At 43.6% G+C, this 8,869-nt stretch overlaps 1 protein-coding gene across 3 annotated transcripts in view; it reads left to right on the top strand.

Moving 5' to 3' along the window:
• Positions 1–7,021: 7,021 nt before the first annotated feature.
• LOC124037096 (protein NDNF-like) overlaps positions 7,022–8,869 on the top strand; it is a 12,001-nt gene continuing 10,153 nt past the window's right edge. The window contains exons 1-2 of one of the 3 annotated variants that reach the window (XM_046351739.1): positions 7,022–7,151; positions 7,470–7,856. The gene's annotated coding sequence lies outside the window, so the exon portion shown is untranslated. Of the gene's footprint in view, positions 7,152–7,188; positions 7,857–8,869 lie in introns of those variants that run through there. The other 2 variants (XM_046351741.1, XM_046351738.1) reach the window with 2 other exon arrangements.

Raw genomic sequence — 8,869 nt, 5'->3', positions numbered from 1 at the left:
CGGCTCCACTCAGGAGCCCATTTAACCAGCATGGCTACCACAGCATTCTGCAGCGATACCCCATCCCATCCTGTTTGCTCTTTGTGGGACTATCACTTATTTTTCAACAGGAGAATGACCCAACACACCTCCAGGCTGTGTAAGGGCTATATGACCAAGAAGGAGGGTGATGGAGTGGTGCATCAGGTGACCTGGCCTCCACAATCACCCGACCTCAACCCAATTGAGGTGGTTTGGGATGAGTTGGACTGCAGAGTGAAGGTGAAGGCAGCTAACAAGTGCTCAGCATATGTGGGAACTCCTTCAAAACTGTTGGAAAAGCGTTACTCATGAAGCTGGTTGAGAGAATGCCAAGAGTGTGCAAAGCTGTCATCAAAGCAAAGGGTGGCTACTTTGAAGAATCTCAAATCTAACATGTATTTTGATTTGTTTAACACTTTTTTTGTTACTACATGATTCCATACGTGTTATTTCAGAGTTTTGATGTCTTCACTATTATTCTACAATGTAGAAAAGAGTCAAAATAAAGAAAAACCCTTGAATAAGTAGGTGTCCAAACTTTTGACTGGTACTGTATGTTAAGGTTGCTTCTATGAACAAGTGTTGAAACACATCCAACTCCGTCTACGATTTTAGTTGGCTGATATGGAATTTGTTACAGGAAATAATCACGGCCATCTGGTGGAGTTAGCATAGGGCTAAATCTGCAGGTTTATGTAATCGGAACAGCTAACATGTAGCCTTTGATCAAATGCCTCTACGTCGACGATTTAAATTGGCTGATTCTTAAACTTAACCTTGATCTTTTTCTAGTGTTTGCATGTACGGCCCCCCAGTGTTTTCCTGCTAGCAGCTCTTCAACGACACATTGTTTAATTGAACTTCATCTTAATTCTGTAAATGGGTGAGTTGTGTAACCATGCTGCTGTGCTGCCAGTGATGCAATGCTTCCTCTGAGTGTGTCCTCCTGTGGCCTGGACGAGAGGCAGAGTAGGAAGTCAAGCTCTCCTCCACTCGTCTCACTCTGACTCTCCCCGGCTGTGTTTACAAAGCACATACCATGCCTCTGGCTGCTTTGCTCTAGAGTTGCAGTAAAAAGGCCTGGACTAAACGTCTGTGTGTATACAGTATACTTGTGTGTGTGTGTGTGTGTGTCTGTGTGTGATTGTGAATCCAAACTTTGGGCTATGTTTATGTCTACAGTCCCCTGGGTATTTTGGGCACCACTGACATGCTGCTCCATTATTGGATAATAAGATGAAGTCGCCGCTGACACACCGCGCTCTTATTGGATAAGAGGAAGTTAAGACACTGAAACGATATTCACTCTTCACCCTTGTCTTCTTTCGTCTGGCTTCAATTGTAGCTTTTCGTCTTCTACCTCAGTCCCCCGCACCTCTCTGATTCAGAGGGGTTGGGTTAAATGCGGAAGACACATTTCAGTTGAAGGCATTCAGTTGTACAACTGACTAGGTATCCCTCTTTCCCCATGATTGAAATATCATTTTTAGAGAGTAGGAGGGCAGGAAGAATAGACACATTTTTCCGAACAATTAATCATTCATGTCACTAAAAAGTCCAGTGATGTTAATCTGTGTGTCCTGTTTCTGAACATCTTCAGCTGCGTTTAAACAGGCAGCCCAATTCTGATCTTTTTTCTACTAAATGGTCTTTTTCACATCAGATCTTTTCACATCAGACCTTTTTCAGAGCTGCTTGGATTGTTCAAAAGACCAATTAGAGAAAAAAAATGATGGATTGCTGACACAACCAGAGATATAGGTTTCAAGACTAGTCATTCAACTGAGACTGCTCTTCTCTGTATCACGGAGGCGCTCCGCACCGCTAAAGCTAACTCTCTCTCCTCTGCTCTCATCCTTCTAGACCTATCGGCTGCCTTCGATACTGTGAACCATCAGATCCTCCTCTCCACCCTCTCCGAGTTGGGCATCTCTGGCGCGGCCCACGCTTGGATTGCGTCCTACCTGACAGGTCGCTCCTACCAGGTGGCGTGGCGAGAATCTGTCTCCTCACCACGCGCTCTCACCACTGGTGTCCCCCAGGGCTCTGTTCTAGGCCCTCTCCTATTCTCGCTATACACCAAGTCACTTGGCTCTGTCATAACCTCACATGGTCTCTCCTATCATTGCTATGCAGACGACACACAATTAATCTTCTCCTTTCCCCCTTCTGATGACCAGGTGGCGAATCGCATCTCTGCATGTCTGGCAGACATATCAGTGTGGATGACGGATCACCACCTCAAGCTGAACTTCGGCAAGACAGAGCTGCTCTTCCTCCCGGGGAAGGACTGCCCGTTCCATGATCTCGCCATCACGGTTGACAACTCCATTGTGTCCTCCTCCCAGAGCGCTAAGAACCTTGGCGTGATCCTGGACAACACCCTATCGTTCTCAACTAACATCAAGACGGTGGCACGTTCCTGTAGGTTCATGCTCTACAACATCCGCAGAGTACGACCCTGCCTCACACAGGAAGCGGCGCAGGTCCTAATCCAGGCACTTGTCATCTCCCGTCTGGATTACTGCAACTCGCTGTTGGCTGGGCTCCCTGCCTGTGCCATTAAACCCCTACAACTCATCCAGAACGCCGCAGCCCGTCTAGTGTTCAACCTTCCCAAGTTCTCTCACGTCACCCCGCTCCTCCGCTCTCTCCACTGGCTTCCAGTTGAAGCTCGCATCCGCTACAAGACCATGGTGCTTGCCTACGGAGCTGTGAGGGGAACGGCACCTCAGTACCTCCAGGCTCTGATCAGGCCCTACACCCAAATAAGGGCACTGCGTTCATCCACCTCTGGCCTGCTCGTCTCCCTACCACTGAGGAAGTACAGTTCCCGCTCAGCCCAGTCAAAACTGTTCGCTGCTCTGGCTCCCCAATGGTGGAACAAACTCCCTCACGACGCCAGGACAGCGGAGTCAATCACCACCGAAACCCCACCTCTTTAAGGAATACTTAGGATAGGATAAAGTAATCTTTCTCACCCCCCCTCCCCCCCTTAAAATATTTAGATGCACTATTGTAAAGTGGCTGTTCCACTGGATGTCATAAGGTGAATGCACCAATTTGTAAGTCGCTCTGGATAAGAGCGTCTGCTAAATGACTTAAATGTAAATGTAAATATATTAAAACTGTTAGTCCAACAGAAGGGGCGCTTCCACATAGTTTATGTTCTTTTACAGGTGTCTTTCATCTGAGCGATATTTACTGAAAGACAAGTTGTGTTCAGATAAAGTTTACTTACTGCTATCATCCTCCCCTGCCTCTTTCCTTACCTTGAACTGTAGCCCCCTTTGCTTCTCTCCCACTCTGCTCTCGTCCTTGGAAACTTTGTAACAATATATTTTGCCAAATGTCTTTGAATGACTAGAAGAAGAAGTAGTGGCCATTGGAGGTCAGAGTTCAGCCTTTATGCCTAATCTGTCCCTGGTCCCTCTGGTCCTGTCACAAACACAACAGGACAACAGGAAGGGGAAACCATAAATGGTGAAAGCTGTTTACACAGCAACTGTTGCCATGGCACAAGCTAATGTCTGTCCAGAGTAAATGATTAGCTGTGATGTGTAGTGGACTGCTCTGTTAGCCAGCAGGGGACACTGGCCAGGGAACAGCCTCCTAGTTAGCATTCCACAGCTCTGAGGAGGAGACCCATAGATAACCTAGAGAGTGTATGTGTGTGTATCTCGGAGTGTGTGTTTCTGATTTCGTATGTTTATGTTTTTTGTCTGGTGTCCATGTTTCTCCCTAACAAGTATCTTATTGTATCTAGTGTGAATACACCCCCCCCACCCTCACCCCACACCACTAGCCACCACCTCCACACACACTAAATACATTCCAGCCTGATAAGCTATGGCATTCCATCCTCCCTGCATTAATAGCTTAGGGGAGTAGTTGAGAAGTGTGTAAGGGGAACATTTAAAGGAGGTAACAATCAGTCATTGCCATACAGCATCCCCCAATGCTAACAGACTCCAGGTCAGTGATAACAATGAGAGAACGCATCTCCACTCTGACAGGCTGACCAATCCAGGATTAGGTGCAAAAAGATGCATGCTGATGAATGTTAGGAGTGGGCTATAATAATGTATGGGCTGAAGCTGACTCAACATTACAGTAAGCATTTGAATGGAATGTATGTCTAGAAAAAGTACACCACTTTAACATAATGTTTTTAATCACAATTGGCTATAGGTAGTGTAATGCTAAAAGGTGTCTAATAGTTTGTCGGTATGTGCATGGAATGCTTTTGTCAGTGAATGTGTGTGAAAATGAGATACTAATCAGCCCTGCAATGGGGCTGAAGTACAGTGGAGAGAATTATGCCATGAACAATTTTCACCTCTTTATCCCCCTCAGTCCTTTTCCCATCTGTGGTATAATGTCCTTACTGTGGATACTTTTCCAAATCTTTGTCATGTCAATAGCCAAACTGTTTTCTGTCTCTCTTTCTCTCTCTCTCTCTCTCTCTGAGAGTGAGAGAAAGAGATCATGTGTGTTTGAGATTGTCCTTCCCCAGAGTGGATTCCTTTTCCTAGCTCAGGGGTGTAGCCCAGACCAGATTGAATTTGGCACCAATTTGAATCTGGTCTGTGTGAGTGTATGTGTATGAGAGAGAGAGAAGGAGAGGGAGAGAGAAAGAGAGAAAGAGAGAGGGATAGAGAGAAGCTGGTCCTGGGGCTCTGTGGGATCGGTTTGTGTTTGCTGCCGACAGCAACACAATTAGATCCAACCAAATCATGAGAAAACAAGAAGAAAATTACTTGACACATTGGAAAAATAACAAAGAATACAGAGCAAACTAGAAATCTATTTGGCCCCGAATACCTGACCACTGTGACTGACCCAAAATTAAAGAAATATTTGACTATGTACAGACTCAGTGAGCATAGCCTTGCTATTGAGAAAGGCCTTTGAAGGCAGACCTGGCTCTCAAGAGAAGATAAGCTATGTGCACACCGCCCACAAAATGAGATGGAAACTGAGCTTCCTAACCTCCTGCCAAATGTATGACCATATTAGAGACACATATTTCCCTCAGATTACACAGATCCACAAATAATTTGAAAACAAATCCAATTTTGATGAACTCCTATATCTGGGTGAAATACCACAGTGTGCCATCACAGCAGCACGATGTGTGACCTTTTACTAATAGAAAAGATCAACCAGTGAAGAAAAAACACCACTGTAAATACAACCTATATTTATGTTTATTTATTTTCCCTTTTGTACTTTAAGTATTTGGACATCATTACAACACTGTATACAGACATAATATGACATTTGAAATGTCTTTATTCTTTTGGAACTTAGAAGTGTAATGTTTACTGTTAATTTGTATTGTTTATTTGTAAGTCGCTCTGGATAAGAGCGTCTGCTAAATGACTTTAATGTAATGTTATTTCACTTTTGTTTATTAACTATTTCACTTGCTTTGGCAATGTAAACATATGTTTCCTATGCTAATAAAGCCCCTTAAATTGAAATTGAATTGAAAGAGAGAGCAAGCGAGAAAGAGAGCGAGCGAGCGAGAGAGCAGCGAGCGAGAGAGAAAGAATGGCTTTGCATTATGCGGAGTGATAGCAGGATGTGAGATGCAAGGTCAGGAAGTCAGGGGTCTGGAGCTCTACTTCAAGTTGCTCCCAAATCATTTATCAAACTTGACACAACCTTCCCTACAGGATCCAGACAGTCCGGACCATGCGAGGAGAAAGGAGTGGCCAGCACTTGCCCACCTACCACTGTGGCAGCATAGTCTGTCCGAATGACTCAAACGCATAAAACCCTGTGCGCTGACGAGACCACTTCGCCATGGCGGTAGCCATGTGCCTGGAGAACCGTTAGTTTACAGTGGACATAACAAGAGCCATGTCCATAAACTTCGTGTGTTTGATGTATTTGATATCATTCCGCTCCAGCCATTACCATGCGCGCGTCCTCCACAATTAAGGTGCCACCAATTTCCTGAGATAGAAAGTCCACTCGGTAATTCCCTAGCCAGTGCGCTAACCAGTCTAGGCTAGTGTGCGCGGATTTACGCCTCCAGAGAGACCACTGACGCTAGATGATGCTGTTGCACCAAGGCGTCTCACTCAATGGTTTAAACTTTAATTGCGGTATGTTTGTTAGGCCTACTTACTGTCTATACTGATACTATAATGTGCGAAATTACGCATATATATTTGTTTTTGGCTGAAAAATATATTATATATAGAATAGGTTACGCATATTGAATTAGTCTGCATTAAGTGATATGATTAGGCTAGAGGTCAAATTGGAAATGTATGATGGAAAATTATCTACATATTTAGGTCAACTGTTCTCTAACATAATGTTAAATAATTGCCAAGTTCTCTCCTATCCAACGTTGCTTTCCTTTCCCTCTCTCCTTAACGAGGTAGAGTATGCTAACCCTTTATATATACTATGCATTATTGCTACACTTGTTCCCGCTAATGCGTCAAGGGATTCGGGGTAATGAAACAACAGTTTTAAACGGTAACGCTCCTATCTATTTTCTGGACGGGTGGGATAAAGGCATCATTTTACTCGGGCTACTCTGCTGAGCTCGGCAACCCCCATAAAGTCGTAAATTATTTACAATTCACATCACCGACAGAACTCAGTCAAAGGCTCTTATCTCGGATAAATATTTACTTCCCTGGGTTATGGCCCGGGAACAGACAAAAGCATCTCTGTACCGCCGGCGTTTTCACACCTTTAGGCTACACGGAATAATGTATTGTAAGCAACAAAAACACATTCGGCCCAGTCGAATTGTTTTGGTGTAAACACTCCGGACAAACGAAAGCAACCCAGAGAAAACGCTTTTATGGATACATTACACATAATTTACACACGACAGATGAAGGAATAAAATGGTTATGCTTACACATCTATCTAGGCTCATGATACAACTTGCTCACTGACAACACAGAAAATGTAACCCGAGGGTTGCGTGACTTTGAAAAGGGTCCTACCCAAGTGTGCTCGTTTTCTGCGCGCATTACGACGTACGTAAACAGCTCACAGGGGATCCCTTCTCTTAAAATAACAGAGGTGAAGACACCAGATCTCTGTCTCGTTTTGCTTTGCTCTAGGTTTACAGACACGTCTCTCAAGTATTTCTGGTAAGTTCAACCTTAGTGTTCGCCTTGTAGGGATATTACCTTATTCGATGGAAAAAATGTTTTTAAAGTTTTATTTTGAATGCAAAGAAAAAAGGCTTAATACAATGTATGTAAAACGTGTGTAATTGTCATCCAATTTATACAAATGAGGTCTACTTGGTATGGCTATAGCCATTCAAAGTAAATCCAAAGTAATGTAGAAATATAGGTTTTTCATTCATAAGTGTTGTCAGTTTAAGTTCATGTCTGTGATAGGTCCGTTGCTGGTTCTGGCTGGTCTCTGGTTGGTTTTTTCTTTGTTGGGGTTGTGATATCCAGGAGGAGTGGGCTGGTTATCGGAGTGCACCTAGGGAGAGCGCAGAGACAGAAGTTCGCACCAGTTTGCCAGTCGGAATCTCAATAGCAGCCGCGCGACAGGGGACGGACGCGCAGCCAGAACTCAGGATACCTAACCCACTCAGATTCTGAATCAAGACTCACTCCTCCAGAACTGCCACCAACTAACCAGACCTGTAATCCGATTGCCACCATACAAGAACTGACTCGAGGAATCTATTGGACAGTGAAAAGGACAACTGTTTAGCTTTTTTTTCCTTCATTTTTTACATTTTTTTTATTGTGGTCTCATAATTGTTTCGCTGGTTAGGAAAAAGCAACATATTCATACAACTTTCCAACTATTTTCATCATCCCTAAAACTGAAAGGTAAGACGCTCATTCACAAAATAATGTAAATGTATCAGTGGCTCATTAGATCTCTGTTTTATATAAATATCCCATGAAATAGCCTAAACTTACGAATGCCAAATCACATCGATTGAAAACGTTGCTTTCGGGCAGCATGCTTGCGTTTTTGTAGTAGCCTGGTCTACTCCAAATGGTTTGTGGAGCGCTTTTTGAAGATAATGAGACGGTTCTATAAAAAAGAAAAACAGAGAGGGACTCTCCGATTAAATAACGCTTGCCTTTGAAAATACTGCCAGATAGAGGGGAAAGGGTTTTGTGGTTTACAACTCCGGGAAGTTAAGGTTTTCAAACACATTTCAATCAAGCCCGGGCTCGCATGATCTTTTAATTTGGTTTCCTTAGTTTGGCTGTGGCCATTATTTCACTTGGCAAGGTTAATGTCGCGCAAAAAAAAGATAAACTTTTGAGGGAGTTGAAAAGGACACGCGGAAGGCAGTGTCCTCGAGCTCGGGGCTCTGGATCTGAGGCGCGCTGCTTTGTGCTCTTAACTGGGTTCCCATGCTCCCAGGGGTGACGGAGCACCCTCTAAAGCCGCCAGACGCAATTCACCAAGATGCGTTATCACCCCATTCTATAGTGCGTGGCATACATTCTCTTCACTTGCCCTTTTTTATAGTGGTGCTGCCGATGCAACATGCCACACATGTTGGGACATCAGTTTTTTTTAAATGGGACATCAGTTTTTGGAATAGTTTTACTCAACCCTGTGCGAGCCCCCGCACCTGCACAATAACCGCTATCCTGCTCTGATTACTCTCTTACACAAATATATTCACATTTGGAGACCCTTAAAAATCTTCTTAAATCTAAAACAAACTACCGCATTTTTTAAAACAATTGATCATTGATCATATAAATCATCTCTAATTAACTTTTTTTTAGAAATGCATTTATTTGAGCCGTAATAAGATCTTTTTCATTGATTAAACGTGTTATTCGTTTATAAATAATTTGTATAAATTAACGCATTT

The sequence above is a fragment of the Oncorhynchus gorbuscha genome, linkage group LG06 (assembly GCF_021184085.1).
Source record: "Oncorhynchus gorbuscha isolate QuinsamMale2020 ecotype Even-year linkage group LG06, OgorEven_v1.0, whole genome shotgun sequence".
In the NCBI taxonomy this organism is placed as follows: Eukaryota; Metazoa; Chordata; class Actinopteri; order Salmoniformes; family Salmonidae; genus Oncorhynchus; species Oncorhynchus gorbuscha.
Note: the sequence above shows the minus strand (reverse complement) of the source record. Positions and strands in the feature narration are given on the sequence as shown.